This window comes from Oryx dammah, unplaced genomic scaffold, assembly GCF_014754425.2.
Source record: "Oryx dammah isolate SB20612 unplaced genomic scaffold, SCBI_Odam_1.1 HiC_scaffold_12, whole genome shotgun sequence".
In the NCBI taxonomy this organism is placed as follows: domain Eukaryota; kingdom Metazoa; phylum Chordata; class Mammalia; order Artiodactyla; family Bovidae; genus Oryx; species Oryx dammah.
The window spans coordinates 65,627,126-65,651,385 of record NW_024070196.1 but is presented as its reverse complement, the minus strand read 5'-3'; the positions used below and the strand labels follow the sequence as shown (position 1 = coordinate 65,651,385).

At 52.8% G+C, this 24,260-nt stretch overlaps 1 long non-coding RNA gene across 3 annotated transcripts; it reads right to left on the bottom strand.

Moving 5' to 3' along the window:
* Positions 1-1,007: 1,007 nt before the first annotated feature.
* LOC120871221 lies at positions 1,008-20,392 on the bottom strand. Of its 3 annotated transcripts, none has more exons than XR_005722980.1 (7): positions 20,305-20,392; positions 15,594-15,788; positions 12,503-14,083; positions 12,258-12,384; positions 12,004-12,142; positions 4,883-11,833; positions 1,008-1,019 (listed from the first exon to the last, which is right to left on the bottom strand). It is a non-coding gene; the product is annotated as an uncharacterized LOC120871221 (long non-coding RNA). The 3 variants fall into 3 exon arrangements; XR_005722979.1 differs by lacking the exon at positions 1,008-1,019 and having other exon boundaries at positions 3,529-6,268; positions 7,580-11,833; XR_005722981.1 differs by lacking the exon at positions 1,008-1,019 and having other exon boundaries at positions 3,529-6,268; positions 9,690-11,833.
* Between the last annotated feature and the right edge of the window lie 3,868 nt (positions 20,393-24,260).

Sequence of the window (24,260 nt, the reverse complement as noted above, 5' to 3'; positions counted from 1 at the left end):
TTTTGACCCCATGGACTGCAGCACGATTGAGTCAGTGACGCCATCCAGCCATCTCACCCTCTGTCAGCCCCTTCTCCTCCCGCCTTCAATCTTTCCCAGCATCAGGGTCTTTTCAAATGAGTCAACTTTTCGCATCAGGTGGCCAAAGTATTGGAGTTTCAGGTTCAACATCAGTCTTTCCAATGAACACTCAGGACTGATCTCCTTTAGGATGGACTGGTTGGATCTCCTTGCAGTCCAAGAGACTCTCAAGAGTCTTCTCCAACACCACAGTTCAAAACCATCAATTATTCAGCACTCAGCTTTCTTTAGAGTCTAATTCTCACATCCATCCGTACATGACTACTGGAAAAACCATAGCTTTGACTAGACGGACCTTGGTTGGCAAAGTAATGTCTCTGCTTTTTAATATGCTGTCTAGGTTGGTCATAACTTTTCTTCCAAGGAGTGTTCTTTTAATTTCATGGCTGCATTCACCATCTGCAGTGATTTTGGAGCCCAAAAAATAAAGTCTGCCACTGTTTCCACTGTTTCCCCATCTATTTCCCATGAAGTGATGGGACCAGATGCCATGATCTTAGTTTTCTGAATGTTAAGCTTTAAGCCAACTTTTTCACTTTCCTCTTTCACTTTCATCAAGAGGCTCTTTAGTTCTTCGCTTTCTGCCATAAGGGTGGTGTCATCTGCATATCTGAGGTTATTGCTATTTCTCCCAGCAATCTTGATTCCAGCTTGTGCTTCATCCAGCCCGGCATTTTGCATGATGTACTCTGCATATAAGTTAAACAAGCAGGGTGACAAGATACAGCCTTGACATACTTCTTTCCCAATTTGGAACCAGTCTGCTGTTCCATGTCCAGTTCTAACTGTTGCTTCCTGGCCTGCATACAGATTTCTCAAGAGGCAGGTCAGGTGGTCTGGTATTCCCATCTCTTTCAGAATTTTCCACAGTTTGTTGTGATCCAGTCTTCTATTAAGCCAGACTTTAAAGAGATTTACCAAGAAAATAATAATGCTGTCTCCTTTTTTTTTTTTTTGAAAGTTATTTTTCATGAAGAATGTGTTATTTACATAAGCATGCAATGCTTATTTTTATTGTCTTTTTTTTCAATGAATTAATAAGTCCTTTTAAAGTCTCAGTTTTTATTTCTGTTATGGTAATGAACTGGATAAACAAGGCTCTAAAACACCTCAGATCTGACTTCTAATATGGTAGACGCCATGCCAGTTTCCATCTCCTCTGTTTCTCCTTGTGAGGTAGTCCCTGTCCTTGGAGAACTGAGAACAGCTGCCTCCCCAGGGCTGCAAGCCCCACAGAGGCAGGCCAGTGCCTGCCTGCCTGTCCGCCCTGGGCTCTCCGTGTGGCACTTCACACAGAGGAGGGATAAGAAGGTTTTTTTTTTAATTGGGGTATAATTGATTTACAGTGTTGTATTAGTTTCTGTTATACAACAAAGTGAATCCATTATACATATATCCACTCTTTTTTAGATTATTTTCCTATATAGGTCATCACAGAGTGTTGAGTAGAGTTCCCTTTACTACACAGTATGTCCTTATTAGTTATCTTTCTACATAGAGTGGTGTTTATATTTCAATCTCAATCTCCCAATTTATTCCTCCTCCCCCACCCCTTGATAATCACAAGTTTTTTTCTATATCTGTGGTGCTGTATTTCTGTTTTGTACAGTTCATTGGTACCATTTTTTAATATTCTACATATAAGTGATATCATATATTTTTCTTTCTCTGTCTGACTGACTTCACTCATTATGACAATCTCTAGGCCCATCCATGTTGCTGCAGATGGCATTATTTCATTCTTTTCGTGGCTGAATAAAATTCCATTTTACGTCAGTGCCTCATCTTCCTTATTCTTCTATCTATGGACATTTAAGTTGTTTCCATGGCCTAGCTACTGTAAATAGTGCCGCTGTGAACAGTGGGATGCGTGTATCTTTTCAAGTTATGGTTTTCTCCAGATATACACCCAGGAGTGGGATTGCTGGATGACACAGTAATTCTGTTTTTAAAGGAATCTCTATACTGTTCTCCATAGTGCTTCCATCAGTTTACTTTCCCGCCAACAGTGAAAGGTTTTTCTTTTCTCCACGTTCTCTTCAGCATTTATTGTTTGTAGATTTTTTGACGGTGGCCATTATGACCTGTCCCTGGAGAAGGAAATGGCAGTCCACTCCAGTATTCTTGCTTGGAGAACCCCATGGACAGAGGAGTCTGGCAGGCTCCAGTCCATGGTGTCACAAGAGTCAGACACGACTCAGTGACTAAACCACCGCCACCATGCTGACCTGTGTGAGGTGATAACTCGTTGTAGTTTTGGTTTGCAGTTTTATGACAGTTAGTGATATTGAGCACATTTTCACATGCACTTTGGTCATCGGGATGTTGAATGAATGAAATGGGGAGCAAGTTGTGGCTGAGCAGTGCCCAGGTGGCCTGGAGGGTGACCTTTTACTATATAGTAGGAGAGTAAAGGGGCCCTAGAACCAAAATATTTGAGAACAGAAACGACAGAATCACCGCGGATGCGATGGTCCGGGGAGGTGTCTCTGAGGTGACATTCAGCTGAGACCTGAGGGCCCCAAAGAAGGGCCCTCAGCCATGCGAAAAGGAACAGCCAGTGCAAAAATCTACAGGGCAGAATAAGACAGTTGCCTTAGAGAAACAGAAGGGTGGGTAGCCTGGCATCCCCGAGAGGAGGGCTGTGCCCGGTATTCAGGATGGACTCAGTACATGGTTTCCAGGTGAATATAGAGAGAGAAGCAAAGAGACTGAAGTTGAAAAGAGACATGGGTTTTCTCTGATGTGCTGTCCTAGAAAAAAGTAGCGCTATCTTAAAAATATAAGGGACCGCCCTGGTGGCCCAGTGGCCAAGACTCTGCACTCCCAATAAGCAGGCCTGGGTTCCATTCCTGGTCAGGGAACTAGATCCTGCATACTGCAACTAAAGATCCCATATGCCTCAGCTAAGACCTGCTGCAACCAAATAAAGCGATTTCTTTCTCCAGAATAGATAATAAATACTAAAACAGAAGAGTGGTGGGCTTCCCTGGTGGCTCAGTGGTAGAGAATCTGCCTGCCAGGGCAGGAGATGCAGGCTCAGTCCCTGGGTCGGGAATCCCCTTGAGAAGGAAATGGCAGCTCACTCCAGTGTTCTTGCCTGGAGAATCCCACAAGCAGAGGAGTCTGGCGGGCTACAGTCCATGGGGTCGAAAAAGAATTGGACATGACCTAGTGACTAAAGAGCAAATAGTGACGATGCTTGCAACATCAAGTGACAGGGTGAGTGTGCCTGCTGCCACTATGCCGTAGACCTAAAAATGGTTAGGGTCGAAAACTTGGTTAATGTGTATTTCCCCACAATTACAAATGAAATCTATATTGTATTGGCTTTTAAGGGCACGGTCTTGAGAAAAGATTAGCAGAGTCCACTCTGGTTCCTGGAAAATGCCACTGGTTCCCCCTCCCCACAAATTACACACCCCTCTGCCTTTTAAGCCACAGTGATCCTCTGCGTTTGAATTAGTTTTTAATATCAAAATGGTCTTTTCCACTAAAGAAGCTGCATTTATGGGTGAAAGCAAAAGGCCAAGTTCACACTTCATTGCTGGATACACATAAGAGTATGTTTAATCAACAGCAGAATTTCCGTCCCCACAGTTAGCATCCCTGGGAGGCAGTGACATGGAAAGCATCCTCTCTGGTCTCTTCAAGCAAAACAGTGGGTTCCCTGGGTAGATGCTCAAGAGGGCCTTTGGGGTCTTTTGTGGGGATGGGACCAGTCCCCCCCAGGGAATCCCCCAGCTCAATATGTGCAATATCAATATCTACACAAGCACAGCCCCCCAGCAGGGACCACCATGTTCTCTCCCTCCACACTGGCTGTTAAAGGATTGAGTCGCCTCTTCCAGCTGGGAGGCCAGCTCCCGGGCTCCTGAGGTACAGCTCCTAGCGAGCTTGATGCTCAGAGGAATCCAGGCCAGAGTGAGCATCGGCAGGCTGGGCTCTGGGGTGGAGAACAGAATTGCCTTCCTGGGCTCAGCTTCTTCTAGTAGTAAGTCAAGGACACACACACACACACACTCACACACAGAATCCCAGAATCCCACCACCATCCTCAGTCTCAAAGGTGGCCTACTCCCAATCCTTCTGTCTCCATAAGTTCATTACCCACCAAGACACATTTTTCCCTCCCTGGGACCAGCCTCTTAGAAGCTGCCTCCAAGCCTGCATGCCCCCTTGCAGCCACATGGGACTAACAGGTCCCTCTCCAGTGAGACTCTCCTGTGGACTTCCAGCCCCAGGACCACGTCCCCTCAGGTCTTCCCCCAGACCAGCATGACCATTCCAGGGGCTTGGGACGACATGCTTTTAAGACTGTTCCTCCAACCTGTCTGTCCCCTCGGCCATGTGCCTGGCAGGAACATGGCCCTCTTTATTTATCTTAAGATGTATCTGAGGATCCGCCACCTTTCCAGAAGTTCTAACCAGTTTCCTAAAATTTGGCCAGAACATGTTACCAGCATCTCAGAATTCCACCTAGGCTGAAACAGTCACGTTGTCAGCCTAGAACTGAAATCTAACATCTCCCCTCCTCAGATCACATCCACAACCACCCCCACCCCCCCACCACCATTGCCCTTAGGATAAACTCCCTGGCAATACCATCCAGTATGTGTCCACTTCCCCTCTGTCTCCAGCTTCGTCCCCTACGACCCTTCCAGAACTTCTTCGGTCCTCTCTGACTCCCAGAACTCTGTGTCCTCCCTTCTTGCCACCACATTCTGCCCAGCCAGGGCTCCGCTTAGATGCCTTCCTCTTCAGAAAATCTACTGGTGGCCCACAGCCCACTCTACCCCACACCTGCTCGATACGCTAGCATTAAAGCTCCTGAAGGCTGTATGATGTTTAATCACCACTCATCCCTGATGCCTAGCACCGCCCCTGGCACACAGCAGGTGTTTCTCATCCTTTGCCTCCTGGGCACTTCCACAGGCCCATCACCCCTATCATGGTGCCCACCTCACTGCATTCCCTGTTTTATTTCTGTCTCCCCCACCAAGCTAGTCAAGCAATATGGAAAAACATGTGCGTGGGTCCAAGACCCAGAGCAGTGCTGGGCACATAGTAGGTCCTCAGCATCATCAGGTGTTTACAGTTGAATAAAGAGGCCCCCCAGAATGGGAAATGTTACCAGTGAAATGAAGCGAGGCGGCCACTAGAGGGCAGCAGGCATGTGCTTCCTCCGTGCAGGCTCCCCCTCTTCCCAGGTTCTGATGTGTCCTCCTCTCTTCTTCCCTTTGCAGCTCAGGCCTCTGGATCACCCTTCAGACCTCACCAGCGGCTCCACGAGTTTAGCTCTGAGTCTCTGACTGTCAGAGAGGCTCTCAACCCCACAGCAGTATTCAATGACTCAAGCAGGCTGCCCGCAAAGCCTCCAGGCAGGACTCTGACCCTGCCCCTGAGCTGATCCAATCCTCCAGTCTCTGCTATAAGCTGTCCTCTCCCACAGACCTTGACTACCAGACAAAACCAGCAAAACAGCCGCGCTTATCCCCCCTCCCCAGCCTCCTGGTTTCCCCTCTTACACCCACCCAGGAACCCCCGGACTCCAGCTTCTCCTCTGTTCCCAGAGGAGCCTCCCCCAGCCCTGAAGAGACTCCCTTCCTGCCACATTCTGGTCCTCCCAGGGCAGCTAATTGCACAGAAGTTAGAAGAGAAAGCTGAGCTAATTTACACCAAGGTGTCAATGGGTGATGGATTTATAATCTGAAGTTTTCTGTCTTAAGGCTTCCAAACTCTGAAGTCCCCAAATCAAGGACTCTAGACTCTAACCTGGTGACTGATGATTCCAATTACAGTGGCATCTCCTCTCTACACACTAGATAGGCCTTTGGGGCGGGGTGGGGGGCCTACAAGAGCTGCAGGCACTAATACAACTATCAGGCTATTGTTTAAAAGAACCAGAATATGAATGCAGGTTATAAGGGGTTAACAGGATATGTCTAGCGGCCAAAATCTTGGAAGGCTGAGTATGCTTCTGACCACCCACCACCGCCCCACCTGCCCCACAGCAGACACCACTCTCCATTCCGCCTGAGCCACAGCCCAGCCCCGGCATCTCCTTTTGAGCACCAAGGTCTCTCCTGACTTCAGCTGGCTCTTCCCCAGAGCCGTCACCACGGCCCACACGACTAGCTCCGCCTCTCCCCGTGTTAGTCAAGTCCCAGCCATGCCGACATCCAAGCTGTTAATAGTAATAGTGACGAGGAGTGTTAGACCTGTTGTTAGTCAGAAAGAAATCCACAAGCCGTTAGTTTCTGCTGAAAGGAACAGATCAGGGGGCAGGAGTTAGTCAGGTGAAGGAGAGGTTAATTAAGAGCAGGTCAGAGCCAGGCCAGGAGCCTGGAGCCCCCCAAGATGGGCTGGCTGTTAATGGTCAGCCCCTGGGGCAGCCAGGGCGAGGCAAGGATTAGCTGGGTGGGAGCAAGAGTTAGTGCAGAGGAGCCAGAGATTAGCCCAAAGAGACCAAGGTGCCTACTGGAGGTGAGGCATAAAATCACCCCCAGGTGTGGCCCTGGCTTAGCGGCTGGCGGGCTCTGGGGTAGACAGGCTGGGGTAGGGACATGGGGGTGAAAAGAACAAGGAGCCAGGGGTAAATTTCTGACTGGCCCAAGGCGTGCAGGGCCCTGTGGGCGCCTGGGGTTCATTGGTTGCTTCCCACTTTCTCCCGCAAACCCCCTACACACGACCTGCTTTCTTCACAAACTTCAGATCTGCTGTTTTCTCACACCTCCCAGTATGGATTGCCCTTCCCAGTGTGGACTGCCCTTCTCAAAGGCATCTGTAGGGAAAATGGACCACACCTACTTCTGGCGTGGGAAACCGGGATCTCGCAGCTCCAGGGGTGGGGAAGGGCCCCTCTAGCTAACTTCCTGTGGTATGAACGGGCCCCCTCACTCATCTCTTTGGTCATTCCTCTTCACCGCCTTGCGATAAGGCAGAAATCCCCCTCTCACTGACTAACGGTGTAACAAATACCCCTCTTGCCATTCTTCAAATATAGGAAATGCCCCCTTTGTCTGACTTCCTATACCAAACGCTGCCCTCAGTGATTTCCACCGCGGTTAAGACCCTTTCAGTGACTTCCAATGCGGAGGAAGTCATCACTTACTGACATCCTGCGTGGGACAAGCCCCTTTACTAACTCCCTTGAGGGACACGCCCCCTTTGTTGACTTCCTGTGCAGGACACGCCCCTCAGTGGCACCCCGCCTCTATCAGCCACTTGCCCAGTAAGAACCTCTGCCCCCACTTCCCTCGGAAGGAAGACCCAGAGGCCCCTTCTCTCCGCTCCCTTGGCTGGAAGGAGACCTGCAGGCCTCCACTTTCACACCGCAGAGGTTGCCCTGCTCCGGCCAACTCCCAGTGGCCCCCAGACTCTGCGCAGAGGAGAGACGCTGTGCTCAGAGGCCGGCCTCCCTCTAGAACCGCAGGAGCCCCTCTTCCTCCGGGCCTTCCCCCCACCTCAGACCTGACCCAGGGGACTCTGAACTCACAGCCAATCGGGGCAGCAAAGTAGGGCATCTGTCTGCAGGACCAGCCTAGGACGTCTGCTTACCAAAAGGAGGGGGGAACTATCCCCCCAAAGGGGGCCCAGAGCTCGGCAGGGCTGGGGTTAGTAAGAAGAGAAAAGAGGGTTAGTAGGGACTGGGTTAGTAAGTCAGAGCACAGCACCAGCGGACAGGGGCACCTCAGCAGACACACACGGGAGTCGCTAGGAGAAAAGGAAGAACACACTCGGGTCCGTTAGTTGGTTGCGGGGGGGGGCGGGTGGTCGGGGTGCAGTTGAGGCCCCCCCGCCCCGGGGTTAGACGGGTTAGTAATTGAACAAAAGAACTGCCTATAGGGAAAAAGCTGAGGACAGGAAGAGTGTGGGGAAAGACACAGTTAAGGGTTCAAAGCAAGTATCTGGCCCCAGGCAGAGGGGTCTGTGTGCAAACCACCTAGAGGGACCAGGGCCTGCCAGAGGACCCGATGGGTCCAGTTTTCTGGGCCTCCCGCCCCCACCTCGCATAAATGTGGATTAAGTATCTGCCATGTGTCAAGAACTCTATCCTCCTGGGAATGCTCACGGCCACCTGGGAGGTGGCCTCCCATTCCACTGCGGAGGAAACGGACTCAGAGAGGCGGGGTGACTCGCTCTCCAAGTCGCCGCCCACCCCGCCGCCCCCTCCCCCCGCTCCAGCAGGAATCGGCAGAGTTGGCAAGTCCTGTTTTCGCGCCCGGTCCTGGAATGTGGGTCTGCACAGAGATCCCAGGCCACGGGCAGGGCCTTCAGGAGCCTCGTCTGCCCCCACATCCCCACCCCTGGGAAGGCCCGTGAGCTGCGAGGTTAGTAGGATCTGGCTGCGAGAGGCAGGGGGGGGGATGGTTAGTAGGGCATGCTCGGGCCTGGTTAGTGGGTTAGTTGGTTGGCAGAAGGCCAGGCACCTCGCCACAGGCCACAGCGTCCCGGCCGAGCCCTGGGTTAGTAGGTTAATCCCACCATGCAACACTGCCCCAGCCGCATCTCCAGAGGCCGCCCGCCCCCACCAGCCAGGGAGTCGGGCCTGACCAGGGCAGGGGGTCTGCCGCCAATGCCTCAGCCCCGCCCCCGGGATAAGACTGCCCACGTGAACCCTGCCCCAAAGAATCGGCGTCCCTGCTTCTGGTCGGTGGGCCTCAGGGCCCCGCCCCCAGCCACTTTAGAGCCCCTGAAAATGGACCCTGCTGGTCCTGGCTGGAGAGACCCCCTGCCTGGTCCTGGTCACTGCTTCCCAGAAGGCTGGATCCTGTCACACTCAGGCACACGCACACACGCACATACCAGCATCTTCTCACAAGAGGTCTGATACCCCAGAGTCACTGGCTCCAGTGGACAGCTCCCTCTGTCCCCCACTGCCAGGCATCCGGCTACCCCAACGGCTGGCCGGCCCTTCCCACAAACGCTCTAGCCGTGTAGAGCTCCCCTGACTCCTTCAGCCGAGTTCTGACTCGCCGGCCCCAGGGAAAGCGCTGCCTTGCCAGCCGCTGCTCCGGAGCACCTGAGTGTGCCCTAGTCTTGTCATCTCCTATCAGTTATCATTCTCCCACGGAAACCCCAGCCTAGACTCTCGGCGGTCCTAAACGATGCTCCGTAAGAAAAGGGTTTTGTTGCCAGTAAAGCTCGGGGGAAAATACTCAGTCCTTTGTCTGTCCTTGAGTGTTCACAATTCCCATCAGTGCTTTTACAGGCTCTGATAAGTCCTGCACTACAGAAACCTACTGAGTTTTTTTTTATTTTTTTTTAAGAGCAATGACATCCCTTAGAACTTACTTTGGGAATCTCTTACCTAATTTCCCTTGGAAAACTCTCAGCTAAGCCACATCTTTCTCATCCTCCCAAGGTCCTGACTGGTTCTGCCTCCCTAGGAAGCCGTTCCAGCCTACTCTGGGGTCTCCCCGACTCCCCCCCACCCCTGCCCTCAGAACCTGTGCCTCAGGAGACTGTTTTCTGCCCCGTCCGCTCACTCTCTGTGTGGACTGGTTTCCTCCCACTTGGCATGGCTGTGAAACCCTGCCGGCTTGAATCGTGGCCATATCTGTACTTCTATCCCCCTCAAATGAGCAGCACAGGGAAGGACTCACAGTAGGTGCTCAATTCTGATGAGACGGGTAGATACTAAATTCCCCAGGAAGCATTCAGAGCTACTGTGGAGGCCATGCCATGCAGTAGATTCCTTGACCTGATTAGAAAGGGATATTAAAAACATAAGAGGGAAAGGCTTCCCTGACAAGCCAAGGGTTAAGACTGCACTCTCAGCACCATGGGCACAGGTTCGACCCCTTGTCCAGGAACTAAGATCCCACATGCCACCCCATATAGCCAAAAACAAACAAACGGAAGGACAGAGCTGGGGAAGCACTGGTCAAAAACGCCTCTGGATCAAAGATGCAGAGTTTACAGTCCAGGGTGCCCAAAAGAGAGAAGCCCTAAGTCCAAACTCCCAGACGGACGGGAGTGTTTACTGAGCACCTACTAAGAGTCAGGCGCTGTGCCAGCCGTGAGACCTCACTGACTTCTCCCTGTGCCCCGCCCCCCGGGTGAGCTGATGGTTCCTGCTTCAACGTGGCAGTCGGACTCACAGGGGTGAGGTGACTTGCCCAAGGTTGCACCTCAGAGCATAACCCTCAGGCTCCAAAGCCCAGGCTCTTCACAGGACCCTCCTCTCCACTGCTCTGGGTTCAGCCAGTCCCGTGTCTCTCCCAGGCTCCCAGGGCCCCCCTCACACAGGACCTGCCGCACCGTTTCTGCTTCCCATGTCTCTGCTTCTCCTTCCCCTCCCCATCAGGGGTGGGAATTCTAAAGGGGAGATGGCTCCAGCTTCCAGGTTTGTGGTGACCACCTGCTATGGACTGAATTGTGTCTCCCTCTAAATTCATAGCCCCAGTGTGACTATATTTGGAGGTAGGGCTTTGGCGTAGGTAATTAAGGCTAACTGAGGTCATAAGGATGAGGCCCTAATCCCATAGGAAAGGGAGAGAGGCCTGATACCTATTTCTCTCCTCTCACACACACTATCTCTCTCTGCGTATGCACAGAGAAGGCCATGTGAGAACACAGCAAGAAGGTTCTATCTGCCAGCCAAGGAGATATGCCTCACCACAAACCATCCCTGCCACCTTGGTCTTGGACTTCCAGCCTCCAGAACTGTAAGAAAATACATTTCTGCAGTTCAGCCATCGAGGAGTGGAGTTCTATCATGGCAGCGTCCCTTCCTGCCCCCAGGAAAAGGACGTCAGTCTCTTGAGCTTCTCCAGGGAAGGCCATGGCCACCCTCCTGCAAGCCCTGAGGCCGGCCCCCTGGGGGGACTGGAGAAGCGGAGCGCATGTGAGCGAGCCCACCACCCTGGGATGGGGAAGCTGTCCCTGTGCGTAGCCTACGCTGCCCGCCTCTGCTTCCCAGGGATGGGGGTGACCAGGAGCAGGAGTCTGAGACTGGGCCAGGGTGAGGCTAATTCCAGACTGTTCCCTTTGGATGTCAGGAGCCAGGCCCGGGGTCTGTCTCCCTCACAAGCCCCCTGGCTGGGGTCTTCTCCTCTCTTGGAAACCCTCTCCTTTGAGGATAACCTCTCCCAGAGCTCCACAGCATTAGGGGAAGGCCCAAGCTCCCCTGAGGCCTAGACTGCCTCCTTCTGGTGACCATCAGGGAGAGAAGCTAGGAAAAAGAACCCCAGAAGCCTCCAGAAAAATGAGAATCACTCACACATAAAGAGCATAAGACAGACTCCAGCCCACCAACTCCCCGAGCTTCGTCCCCCCTCCACCCCACTGGCAGCTCATCCCTGACGCCCATCCACAGGTTCCTGCCCCCGTCCTGCAGGTCCTGTGAGACCCAGCCTTGCCAAGGGTGTGGTCAGTGGGGCCTGGGCCCAGGCCAAGCTCCACCCGGTCACCAGCAGGGATGGGAGGAGCAGTGAGGTCCTCATGGGGTCAGGAAGGGCCCCCAGTCCTGGACAGGGGCGGGGACAGGCAGGCAGGTCCAGGCAGATGCAGAGGGGATGGATGGTGGGCTGCCAGCCTCCCTCACACTCCGCCACTGTCCTCGGCCGAGCACCAACCAGGAGGGGCCTTTATCCAGGGGAGGCCCAGGAGTTAGGAAGGATGAGATCTTCGGGGAGCTGTCCAGGGTTCCAGAAAACCAGCGAAGACTGCTCCCTGGGTCACCACTGCCAGAGTCCAGGAGGAGAGCGGGCCAGGAGTCCTAGAGATACAGCCGGGGCAGCGCTGCCTGGAGGGGGCACAGCGAGTGAGGGGGGTGGGCCCGGCCTCCACCCAAGGGTAACCCACACCTGGGGGGGACACCGTCAGAGACCCCCGTCTCCCTCCTGTGCCACCAATGCTGAGACAGGGTAGGGCGGGGGCCTTGGATGCTAGTAATGCATAGAGAGGGCGCCCCACCTTGACAGGGCCAGCAGGGGATGTGGAAGCAACAGAGAGCGCCCAGAGCTGGCCCTGCGGGCATCACAGGCAGATGAGAAGCAGGGGTCCAGGTGAGCGGAGAGGGCCTTCAGAGTCCTCGGGAGGCTCGACATTCCTGCTGGGGGAGAGGGGCTCTGCACCACCGTTTGCCAGCACACAGACACACACACGCACCCCTCCCAGGATGGGGGGCTCATTCCCTCACAGAGGATGGGGATAAAGCACATTCTTACACGAAGATCTGAGAGGGCAGGACCACATCTCATGTTGACCTCCGAATCCTCAGTTTCTATCTGGGAGAAGGCGCTCGGTCCACATCTGCGCTGAACGAAGGCACGTGCTGAAATCTGTGCCGTGGACCTGCCCGCTGTGGTCGTGACTCAGTCCCACCACCTCCACCAACACCCCACACAACAAGCCTTCCAGCCCCCAGCTCCCGGCAGGAGCGTTTAGGCCGGGCTTGGGTACCCAGGCTTACCTGGCAGTGCCCTGATCCCAGCTCCTACCCCACGGAGACCCCCACAGGCCCATCCTGGAAAACAAAAGAGCCAACCGCAACACAGGAGAAAACCACACCCAGGCCCCCTCCCCAGCCCGGGCCAGACCTCTCTGCTAAGGAGACAGCCCTGGCCTGGGACCCAGGGAGGCTGGGCCCAGGCGCACCACCCCCACCTCCCTTCCCCCCACCCTAGAAAACCTTTCGCTTCCCAGAACACCTCCCTGTTCCCTGCCAACAGCAGCTTGGGACCCCGGAGAGAGCAGGGCAAGCTCAGCTTGAGTGAGGGCACGGAGCAGGGCGAGAAGCTGGACATCTGATCCCAGCTCTGCCATCCCGCGTCATGCTGGACCAGCAGCCCCTCCCTCTGGGTCCCAGGCTCCTCCCAGTCCAGACATTCACCCAAAGTGCAGTAACCACCCTCAGTTTGAGACAGAGGATGGGAAGCAGGAGGCCCAACCTCAGTTATCTTTCTGCCCAACCCCCCCGCACCTTCATCCCCTATCCTCTTTTCTGATGCCCCAGGAAAAGAAAACGTGGGAAGCCAGATGGTGGGCTGGGGCTTTTTAGCGACATCCCCACGTCTCCAGTGTGGAGAAGACCAGACGATGCCCACAAATCCTGAGCCAGGACCATCTCCCAGGCTTCTCTTCTGGTGACAGCTAAGCTATCTTAGGGCTTCCCCGGTGGCTCAGTGGTAAAGAATCCGCCTGCTAACGCAGGAGACGAGACGCAGGTTGCATCCCTGGGTCAGGAGGATTCCCTGAAAAAGGAAATGGCAACCCACTCCAGTATTCTCGCCTGGGAAATCCGATGGACAGAGGAGTTACAGTCCATGGGATGGCGGAGAGTCAGACATGACTTAGGGACTAAACAACAAACAGCAGCAAAGTTATCTTCATCCACGGGCAGGCCTGGGCCCGTTCACCGTATCTTCAGAGCTTGCTGTCAGCACTTGGACTTGGGGGCCCGGGCCCAGAGCTGGAGGACGTGCTCAGACCCTTAAACCAAGAAGCGTGCGCCCTGGGGTCACAGTGCCGAGGTCCCCACTTGACTGCCAGGCAAGAAAAGGAGCCCTAGCCAAGTTTTATAAATATGATGACAGAGGACAAGAACCAATAAGGAAGGGCCAGCCCAAATCACCAGGAGTCCCCTGTCTCCTCCTGACACCAGATCCACAGGTGCTCAAGATGAAGTTACTAAACTCAGCTCCCCAGAAGTCCCTGAGGGTGGAGTTTGTAAAATACTAGCCTTGATGTCAAAAGCAGGGTAGGAAAATTACTCTCTGGGGCCCCACAAAATGGGGACAAGCTTTTTCTTTGTATCTTAGGGATAGGAAAGCGAATGAGCTTGGAGCACTGATTTCTCCCTGGATTTGGGGATTCAGGGATGCTGTACTTTGCTCCATAGACCAGTAGAGGGCAGGAGAGGGCAGGCTGGTAGGCTGTGGGCTGGGAAGCTTGTATACTTATCTGCAAGGGTGCTTCCCAGTGTGGTCCTGAACATCTCCAAGAACCCGGAAATTCCCTTCCTTCTCCTCTGTCTCAGAAACTTGCTTGCACTCTGTGAACAGACCCTGCACCACTCAGAGGAACATTGTTTAAACACAATAACAACCCTTTCCCCTGACCCTGTGAACCCAGACTCCCTGATATGAATAAATCAATGGAGGTTTCAATGGAAACTTCAGCTCCTGCATCAAGCTGACAGTTGTTTAGGAGGGTATAAAGGGCTCTGAGGTCAAACAAACATGAGTAAGATGATGGCTTCCAGACCCCATGTCCCCAACGTGTGACTCAAGGCTAATTATTTTCAAAGGCTCAACCATTGTCTGGCGCACAGGGCGTGTTTCCAAAAATTATCCTCCCCAGTTAATGATTTAAACTTTGAATAAATCTTTCAGTAACACTGATGGGCCATAACCTGCAGGGTTAATAAGCCTCCCAGGGCGGTGGGTGTATATACCCCACTTAGGAAGCACAGATCAAAAATAAATCCCGTCTTGGTGGATGGATAAGTAAGCTTGTAGTTGTTGTTGGTAGTCCAGACATATAGTATTAATAAAATCTCCTCAGCGATAAACAGGAACAAGCTATTGCGGCATACCATGACGGGGACAAACTTCAAAAATAGTATAACTGAGTGAAGGGAGCCAGGTCCAAGATAGGCTGTATGGTTTCCATTTATATGAAAGTCCAGAAAAGGCAAACCTCTACAGACAAAGCAGACTAGAGGCTGCTGGGGAGTTAGAGTGGGTAAACGGGGTGAGGGATCTTATGGGGCCAGTGGAAGTGCTTTAAAACTGATTTGTAGTGATGGATGCAGAACTTGGTAAAATGACGAAAACTCACTGAATTGTGCGCTCAAAGTGGATGAGTTATATGATATGCCTCCCTGAAGTTAAACCCAGAAAAGGGGGCTGAATTGCTGACAACAGACAATGGCAAGTTTAAACCTCAAAAACATGCTGAGCAAAAAAAAAAAAGTCAAGCATAAAAGAGTCCCTAATGATGAAACTTTAGGGAAAATGTCAAATCTGTAGACACAGAAAGCAGTTCAGTGGTGTCCTGAGACTAGGAGGTGATTTAACAGGGGAACTTTTAGGGTGATGCAACCGTCTGATATCTTGATTGTGGTAGTGGCCACACAGATGTGTACTTTTATCAACATCGCAATGTAGGCTTTAAATGAGTGCCTTTTATGGCATGTAAATGATGCCTCAGTATAGTTCACTTTTCAAAAACCATCTAGAACTGATGACAGAGGGCAAGACTCAAGAAGGGTCAGGCCCAAGGCCACACAGAGACCTGGGGGGGGAGGCGGGGGCCAGGCCCCAGCGTCTCAGGTTCCATTACTCCCCAACAGACCCCACCCCACCCCTACTTCAAGGTCAGGAGTCCCATCAGGGAGGCCTTGATTGAGGGACTGGACCCCAGAGAACCCTAGAGGTCCCGCCTGCCTCTGAAATCTACAAGTTTTCTCCCACACATGTGGGTTTCCTGGTGGACCTGACCACCCAGCTTGAGACTGGCCTCCCCCACCCCCCAGGAGCACACAGGAGAGGAAGGGTCACCTTGGTTACTCCTTTGATGCTGGTAGGGTCGCGGCGGCCACGTGAATATGTCTGGAACCACACGGGTTAGGCAGGGAGATGCCTCCAGCTGTCATCGAGAGAAGGAAGGATGGGGTGGGAATGTAGCCGTGGGTGTGCTGGAGAGTAGATGCCAGCCTATGTGCTGAAATCACAGCATTTGCCAAAACTGATCTCCTGGGATGCAGATTGGAAGAGAAATGAGAAACCACAAGTATCTTGGTGGGGCCAGTGCCAACCGGAGCACCCAAAGGTGCTGGAAAGGACAGGGGCTTCCGGTCCTGCTCTGGCACCTTGAGCAGCTGCACCGCTTCTCGAGCTGGTCCTCTCATCCACACGGTGAGGATAATAATGGCGCCTGCCATAGAGGGGCTGTTGTGAGGATTACATGAGGTGGTAACTAGTATCTCTTAGCTTGCATTCTCTTCTTTTCTTACATTGTTATGACTACCATTGTCCGCACTGTTCATTAATACCATCCACGGATACTCAATTTTCCCCCTACACTCTGCGCTGATCGTTGTAATGGAGGAAAAGCTGCCAGGGAAAAATGCATCTGGTTGCATTTTAGGATCCCTCTGGGTTTGAGGGCTTTTTTTTTTTCCCCTGACTCTGGAATAAAATAGCTGCTCAGAGAGCTGAGGCATCAGAGAGACGCTGGCCTACATTGCTGTGGATGAGTGAGTGCTGGGAGATGATGGCAGCTCCTGGGAATAAGAGGGTGTGAAAGGCGCCTTGCGGCAGACTTGCGGAGGAGGAGAGGCTTCTGCACACCGGCACAACACCGTCTCACGACACTTTCCAATACAAACCTACACAAAAGGGGAGCTTCAGTATCCACACCTCTCTCAAACAAGGGGACCCCTGAGCTATGGGTACGGGGGATTGCCTACCTGACAAAACAATGGGTTGGATTTTTTTACTCCCATTTTACAGATGAGGAAACTGAGGTTCAGAGTCCAGTGCCTTGCTCCAAGATCATCCACCAAGAAAATGATGCAGCTGGATTCTAACCAGGCCTGTTGAGGCCCTAAGGGAGGGAAGGCTTCTGTTCAGATATGGGGGTGGGGGTTAAAAGAGAAAAGACCCGGAAGGGCTGTATCAAATGCAAACACTGGTCATCAGTGTTACTGTGAGAGAACTCACAATAACTGCTAAACCATCTGGGTGAGTTTATTCCAGTCGCTTCTATGGTCTTGAGGCAACTGATTATGTTCCCTTTCCAGAGAAGAGGTGGCATACTGTAGTAGTTTCAAATACTTCAGAGCCAGACTAGTTCTAGATTCAAGTTCTGACTCTACAACTAACCTGCTGTCTGACCCTAAGCCAATCACTTCACCTATCTGAGCCTCCAGTTCCCATCTGTAATGCCCAATTCTCAGCCTTTCCGTGGGGTCTCCAAGCGGCAACTCCCAGCAAGAACTTTGGTTAACAAATGGCAGCTGGAGTCGGATACCATTAATCACCTACTCCACACCTCTGAGCACAGGTTAGCTCAGCCCCTCCCGCCCCTCCATGACTCACCCAGTAACTTCCAGGGCCCACCTGGCACCCCAGGGGAATAAGGGACACCTGCCTCGTCTGATCCGGTCAGCCTGGTGAGGGACGAGGGGACAGATGTCACCCTCAGCCGGCCTTTGCCTCTACTGAGCATCGCTGGCTATTGTTCCACGGAGCTCCAGCTGACAGATGAGCTGTGCCTCAGAGATGAGGGCAAAGGATCCCTTCCAAACAAAAGACTAGCCTTTAAGTTGTTCCCCAGCCCATTGAGCCTGCACAATGGCCCCAATGCCCCAGAAACACCACTGTTCAAACAGCCTGAGGTCCACCCAGGAGAGAAACCAACAAGCCCAATACAAATGAAAGCAAATAACTAGATGTCTCTACAAGATTCAGGGGCAGTGGAAGTGCACCCACTAAAGCAGCCATGTCTCTACTGGGTGTTGGGCACTTTACACACACGGGTTCAGAGCCTCACAATCGCCTTTTAAGGGCAAGTATTATGATTGCCACTCTGCAGATGAGGAGACTCAGGCTCAGAAAGGGAAATTACTTCCTCCTGAAACTGACACAGAGCGTAGGGTAGGGGGAGGATTCGCACACAGATCCCTGTAGCTCGGTGCCTTCTCTTTCTACCACACTAGGCTGCCTGGAGGAGGGATCAACTCAAAGAGCAGAATCCTGCCCTGGGCAGGAGCAGGGATGAGGTCCAGAGAAAGGATCCTTAAGAGAAAGATTTTTAAAAACAACTGGCAGGACCAATAATAAGGAGACACCAACCCTGTTAACAGTGATTTCTGCCAAGGGCATAAAAATATGGAGAAACTCCTCTGATGAAACCTTTTAAAAGCATTATACACAGAGCACAAATTCACTTAGTATTTTCAAGAACAGAAAATATACCGCAGGGAAATATGTGAAAATGGTAGAGTAGTTATTCTTGGATGACAAAATTTTGGACTTTTCACCCCTTTTGTTTTCAGTGTTTTCCAAATCTTCTACAATTATCATGCATTCTTTTAAACTTACTATGTTCATCTTAAAGGTCACCAAAAAATTTTATGTTTGAATTCATTTTGAATACCAATAGAGAGAGTGGTCCTTCTAAATCTCGTGGTAAGTTACCATTCCTTTGAGCAACGCCAAAGAATTCACCTCTCTCCTCCCTGAAGGAGTGGAGAGATAGACCAAAAATGCAGCAAGAAGGTGTAGGGTAGATTTCAGAGACTTTCTCAATGGCCAGCATCATTAAACAACAAAATAGGTGGGCAAGGGAGCCATAGGGATGTTACCCTTAAAAAGGGCTTCCCAGGTGGCTCAGACAGTAAAGAATATGCCTGCAATGCGGGAGACCCAGGGTTCCATCCCTGGGTGGGGAATTCGATACTCGGGTCAGGAATTTGGTCCTAGGGTTGGAAATGGGTCAAGAAGATCCCCTGGAGAAGAGAATGGCAACCCACACTCCAGTATTCTTGCCTGGAGAATTCCATGGACAGAGGAGTCTGGCAAGCTACACAGTCCATGGGTTTGCAAAGAGTTGGATACGCTCAAAATTTTTTCAACATGAAATTAACCAACCTCAGTGTGGGATGAGCTTGAGGCCACCCAAAGCTAACCTCTGCCCAAGTGTCCCCGGGGATACCTTTTTACCCAGAGTGGTTCTGGGCCGGGGGTGAGGGGAGAGGTCTGACCATCTGCACAATGAACAGGAGGAGGGGGTCTGAGTAAACCTCCAGATGCCCAGCCCCACCCTAGCCCTGCTGACTCATCCCCTGGCCACGTGGCCCGGACATCTGCCGTACCTGAAGCAACGCCCCTGAAGTGTGAGAACCGCTGTCCTCAGGTTTTCCAGTCTGTCGAGTGGAATTACTCATCCCTCCCCGCCCCCACCAGCCCCGGCAATCGCGAAGCTCCCCGGCTCTCCCAGATGGGGACCGCGCTTTCGGTCGCCGGAAGGAGCCGCTGGGCCCTGGGTCTCACTCGGTCTGAGGCTGAGCACCGAGAAAAACAAAGCCGTTCTCTCCCCGCCCCTCCCCGCAATACCACCTCCTCCCTCCCCCTGCCTCACCCCCAGCAGCAGGTGGGGGCGGTTTCCCCGCGCCCGCACTGCAGTGGGGTGAGCGCGCCAGCAGTCCCGGCGCAGGGCAGCTACCGGTCTGGAGCCCCCGAGGATGAGGGTAGGGGCATACGGAGCCCCCAGCCTCCCTCACAGCCGAGAAGCAGTGTCTCCAACCGAGGGTCCTCCAGTAGGGGAGAGCAGAGATCGGGCCCCCTCCCTCCCAAATCCCCAGCCTCTCTAGAGAATGTATGGGAGAGATGTGGGCGGGGAGCTGGGGGTTCTGGGGTCTCTGCAGACCCATTTAAGGATACAACGTGGGCTTTAGAGTTGCACCAATCTGGATTCAAAAATACCTGGCTGTGTGACCTTGGACCTGTCGCTAACCTCTGGAGCTCAATTTCCTCATCTTTAAAATGGGACGCTTACCACCTCCGGGGACTGTTGTGAATATGCATACAAAGCACTAAGCTGTTGCTGGCAGAGAGTTCTCCTGGACCTGATGTATTATTATCATTATCGATACCATTATTCTTCTCAGTGAAAAGGTTTTCCGGCCCTCTGCATCCCTTTGGACACCGGACATCTAGCATTTGAGTCCTGAAGTGGAGAATGGGCAGGCGCCAGGGTGGGGGGTTGGCGGGGGGGCTAGGTATGAAACAACGAGGGCGGGGGGCTCAAGAACCCTGCTCCGCATCCCATCCCCCACCTCCAGCTCTGAGACCGCGGAGGGGCCCTCCAAGGCTTGGCTAGTTCTGGCGGGCGGAAAAGGTTCAGGGGGACGGACGCCTCCTGTTCTGTCCGGTAGCGGGGGAAAGGGAGGGTCTTTGTTTCCCCTCAGATCATGACTGCAAGACCCCCATGGGCGCTAGACTCGCATTGCAAACTCCCCCGCTTCTTGCCCACGCCCCACCCAGGCCGGGGTCGGCTGCATTTGACAACAGCCGACTGGTGAGGCTCTTCGTCCAACAAATGAGGGCAGCTTCAGGCAAGGTTTGCCACGCCAGGCAAGGTTTGTCCCAGCCCGGGACCCTGGGACCTACCCTCGACGCCAGCCTCGGGGAAATTAGGCTGTTCCCGGCGCGCAGACAGGGATGTTTGGGCAGGGAGGGCTGTTAGAACGGGTCGGCGGCTTACCTCGGGTCCGCGGTCTTGCGGCGCCAGTGCAGAGAGCTCTTTGTGCCCCGGCTCACAGCGCAGAACTGGGGGAGCCCCTGCAGGCGCCTCCCATCGCAAACTCCTCCCCGCCCTCGTCCGCAGCCTCCCTCCCTCCGGTCCCCCGAGCGCAGCCGGCGTAGTCTTTGTAGCTGCTGCAGCGCCCATGAAATTTTAATGCGGGAGCGGCTGGCGGGCGGAGGCGCCCCACCCCCGACCCTCCCCTCGGCCCTCCCCCCGTCTCCCCGCGCCCCTGCAACCCCACACCCTACCCTTCACCCCGTCCCGGGGGTCGGGGTCTGAGTGGCGGGTGCGGCTGGGTGTGGGGGGAGTGCACTGACACCCCCGCGGCACAAAGAGGCGAGCGGGGCAGCGCGCTCGGCCTCCCGCATCCCAGCCCGCGGCGCTGCCATGGCAACGCTTGCCAAGCTGAACTGGACCGGGGATGGAGAGGCAAGCGGCGCGCGACTGCGGACCGGGGGAGTAGACGCCTGGAGCTGGGGCGGGGGGAAGGGGGTGGAGTGCCTCTCGATTGACCTGCACGGCTTGGCTGTGTGCCTCTCTATTAACCCCGCCCGTGGTCGTGGTGGAGTCAAGACCTGAACCCCCGTCTGGGACCTCACAGGCTTGGTCGTGCCACTACACCACTTGGCCTAACAACTTAGAGGTGTGGCTTTTTCCCCCTCGCCTTGCCCTCTCCTTCCTACCTACTATGTTCTTCTAGAGCAGTAAGCGGGAAACAATCTGCGGCAAGGCGGGAGACCCGAGTTCGATCCCTGGGTGGGGAAGAGCCCCTGGAGACGGAAATGACAACCCATTCCAGTATTCTTGCCTGGGAAATCCCGTGGACAGAGGAGCCTGGCGGGCTACAGTCCATGGGGTCACAAAAGTGTCGGACATGACTTAGCGACTAAGCAACAGCAAGAATGTTAGAAAATGGTCCCAGAGCAGTCGCTCTAGACCGGTCCCCGAGAAGCACCATTACATCACCTGGAAACTCGTTAGGAATGGAGATTCTCTGGCCTCTCCGCAGAGCTACTGGATCAAAAACGCAGGCGTAGAGGCCCAGAGATCTGTGTTTTAACAAGCCCTTCAGGGATGCTTGAGAACCACTGTGCCAGGCCATTCTGGTGGCCTCTACAGCCAGCTATCCTGGGTCAACTCTATCCATGCCCCTTGGTGGATGGCTTGAGGCAAGTCACTCCCTTTCTGAGACTCAGTTTCCTAGACTCCGAAGTAGAGGTAATACTGGAACTCACCTCATAGGGTCGTGTGGGCTAAATGCAGGAATACCTGTGGGGAGAGAAGCTTAGGACAGCCTGGCGCTTAGCAAGGGCTCAAAGCACATTTTAATTCCTACAATACTATGATATCTCCTTTCATTTTCACACCTCTGCATATATTATTTATCATCTCCACGGCTCCAAAAAGGACATTAAGGCTCAGAGAGGCAGCAAGAGATGCTCAGGTTCCTGGTAAGGGATTCAAGTGGGATTTGAACCCACCAGCTCAGGTCCCAGATTAAATAGTGATTAACTAAACTACACATCTCTTGCTGGGAGCACCGCCCCGCCCCCCCGCCCCCCACCAGCCTTGATCTTCAGAAAATCCAGACCCAACTCAACAAAACCTAGAGCACATTTCCAATGTGCACAGCCAAGGGCACTGCAGAAACTGCAGATGTCAGGGCAGGACCCCGATTCTGCCTTCACCCCAACAGAGCCAGCAGTCCCACCGCGTAAGCAAGACTCGTGTGGAGCCATTAGAGAGAAGTCAAGATGGGCGTCTGGGCACAGCGTGGCCCCAGAGTCCACAGCCAAACCCCTGTCATTACAGATCTATGACTTTGCCCTGCATCACGAGAGAGGAAATGGGGTTCAGCATGACTAGCTCTAAATGAACACAGGGGATGCCAGGGGTCACTCTTTAAAAAATAAACAAATAGTATTCCCAAGCACCACCTTTTCCATCATCAGTTCCCAAATTCTCCTGAGGATCCACCCATCATTTCCAATATCCATTTGGGGGAAAAAATGTCGACACTTGCCACTCTCAAATTTTCAGTGCTTCTCCTGTTCTCTGGGGCTTCCCAGAGATGAATGATAAAGGATCCATGATTCTATTTCCAAGCAACTTTGTTTCCAGGGATATCTTTCCCAGGAGGGCAGCAGGAGGAAGGGGGGAGCCAAAGCAATAATCAGAAGCTGCCGTGGGCTCGCTGGGAAGACTGTGTCTAAGTAAGGTGGGTTCAGCATGAGCCATAGACTGAGTGACGCCAAAGAGAACAGACCCTGCGTCCAGCAGATACAGGAGCCTGCGAAGCGCGGTCCTGCCTGCTGTCCTCGGTCCCTGCTTCTCTGACTTCTTTATCTCAGATAGCTCAAACTGGCTCTCCCGAGGGATTCAGTTGGTCCCTTGCCTTTTCTCTGTCCACCTGCAGAGCAACTTTGCAGTGAACAAAAACTTCCTTAGAATTTGCCATTATCCTGGGAAGGGGCGGGACCCACAGTGGCCTCCGTCATCCCCTTTAATGCTCTGGATACTGCCGCCACCTCCTCTGGGCCCCACGTCTAGTCTGATGTCTGTGGAGAGCTGGCATCCTTCTTGTCTCCTATCCTCACCTTATCCTGCGGGTAGACCCAGGACGTGCCAGGATCCACCCCCAAAATGGTCAAATGTCATTCTCAGCACAACTCGCCAAGAGCCCCAGCCTCCAGGGGACATTTACAGTGTTAACCTGGGCCCTTGGGGGGCCCACACGCAGATAAGAGCACCAGATGGTGCGCCAGAGGGGAGTGTCAGTGTCTTCTGCTTCTCTCGAAAGTGGCTTGAGCAGCTTAGGATGATGTGCCGGTCGCCATGACAACAGGAAGAGGCGCCATCATCCTGGAGATGCATTTCAGCATGTATTTGCCTCCTGTAAGCCGGCCCAGGTGGTTGCTTCACCTGTCTTCATGAGGCTTTGTGAGCTAGGTAGTTTGGGGCTCATCGAGCCTTCACCCCTCTATCCCGCAGTCCAAGATTTCCCAAGAATTCTGACAGGGGCAATGTGTCCAGGAAAAACTCTGATTTCTCTTTCCCTGGAGAAACTCAGGTAGCCCAGGTGGCCAGGGTTCCACTTCCAACTCTATCTTCAGCCTGCCTGGTGCCTCTGAGTTCTCACCCTACTGTGCCTCTTTTTAAAAAAATTTTTTTTTTCTTTATTTTATTGAAGCATAGTTGATTTGCGATGTTATGGTAATTTCTGGGTCCAGCAAAGTGACTCAGTTATAGATCTAAATATTCTTTTTCGTATTTTTTCTGCTGTGGTTTATCATAGAATATCGAATCTAGTCTCATGCGCTGTACAGCAGGACTTGGTTGTTTATCCATCCTATATATACTAGCTTGCATCTACTAATCCCAGACTCCCAATCCTTCCCTCCCACCCCTTGTCAAGCACAAGTCTGTTCTCTGTGACTGTGAGTCTGTTTTTGGTTCATAACTGTATTCATTTATGTTTTATTTTAGATTCCACATGTAAGTGACACCATATATGTTTGTCTTTCTCTGTTTGACTTACTTCACTTCATATGATCATCTCTAGGTCTACGCATCTCTATAGCGTTATTTCTTTTTCGGGGCTGAGTAATATTCCATTTAAATATGTGCAGCATCTTTATCTGTGCATCTGTTGATGGACATTTAAGTTGCTTCCGTCTTGGCTCTTGTGAATAGTGCTTCTGTGAACACAGGGGTGCGTGTATCCTTTTGAATTCCAGTTTTGTCTGGGTGTATGCACAGGAATGGGATTGCTGGATCATATGGCAACCCTATTTTTAGTTTGTTTCAGAAACCTCCGTACTGTTTTCCATAGTGGCTGCACCTAAAAAAAAACAACATTGGGTGAATTTCACATAACTAAAACCGATCACTTTAAAGCCAGCAGTTCAGCGGCG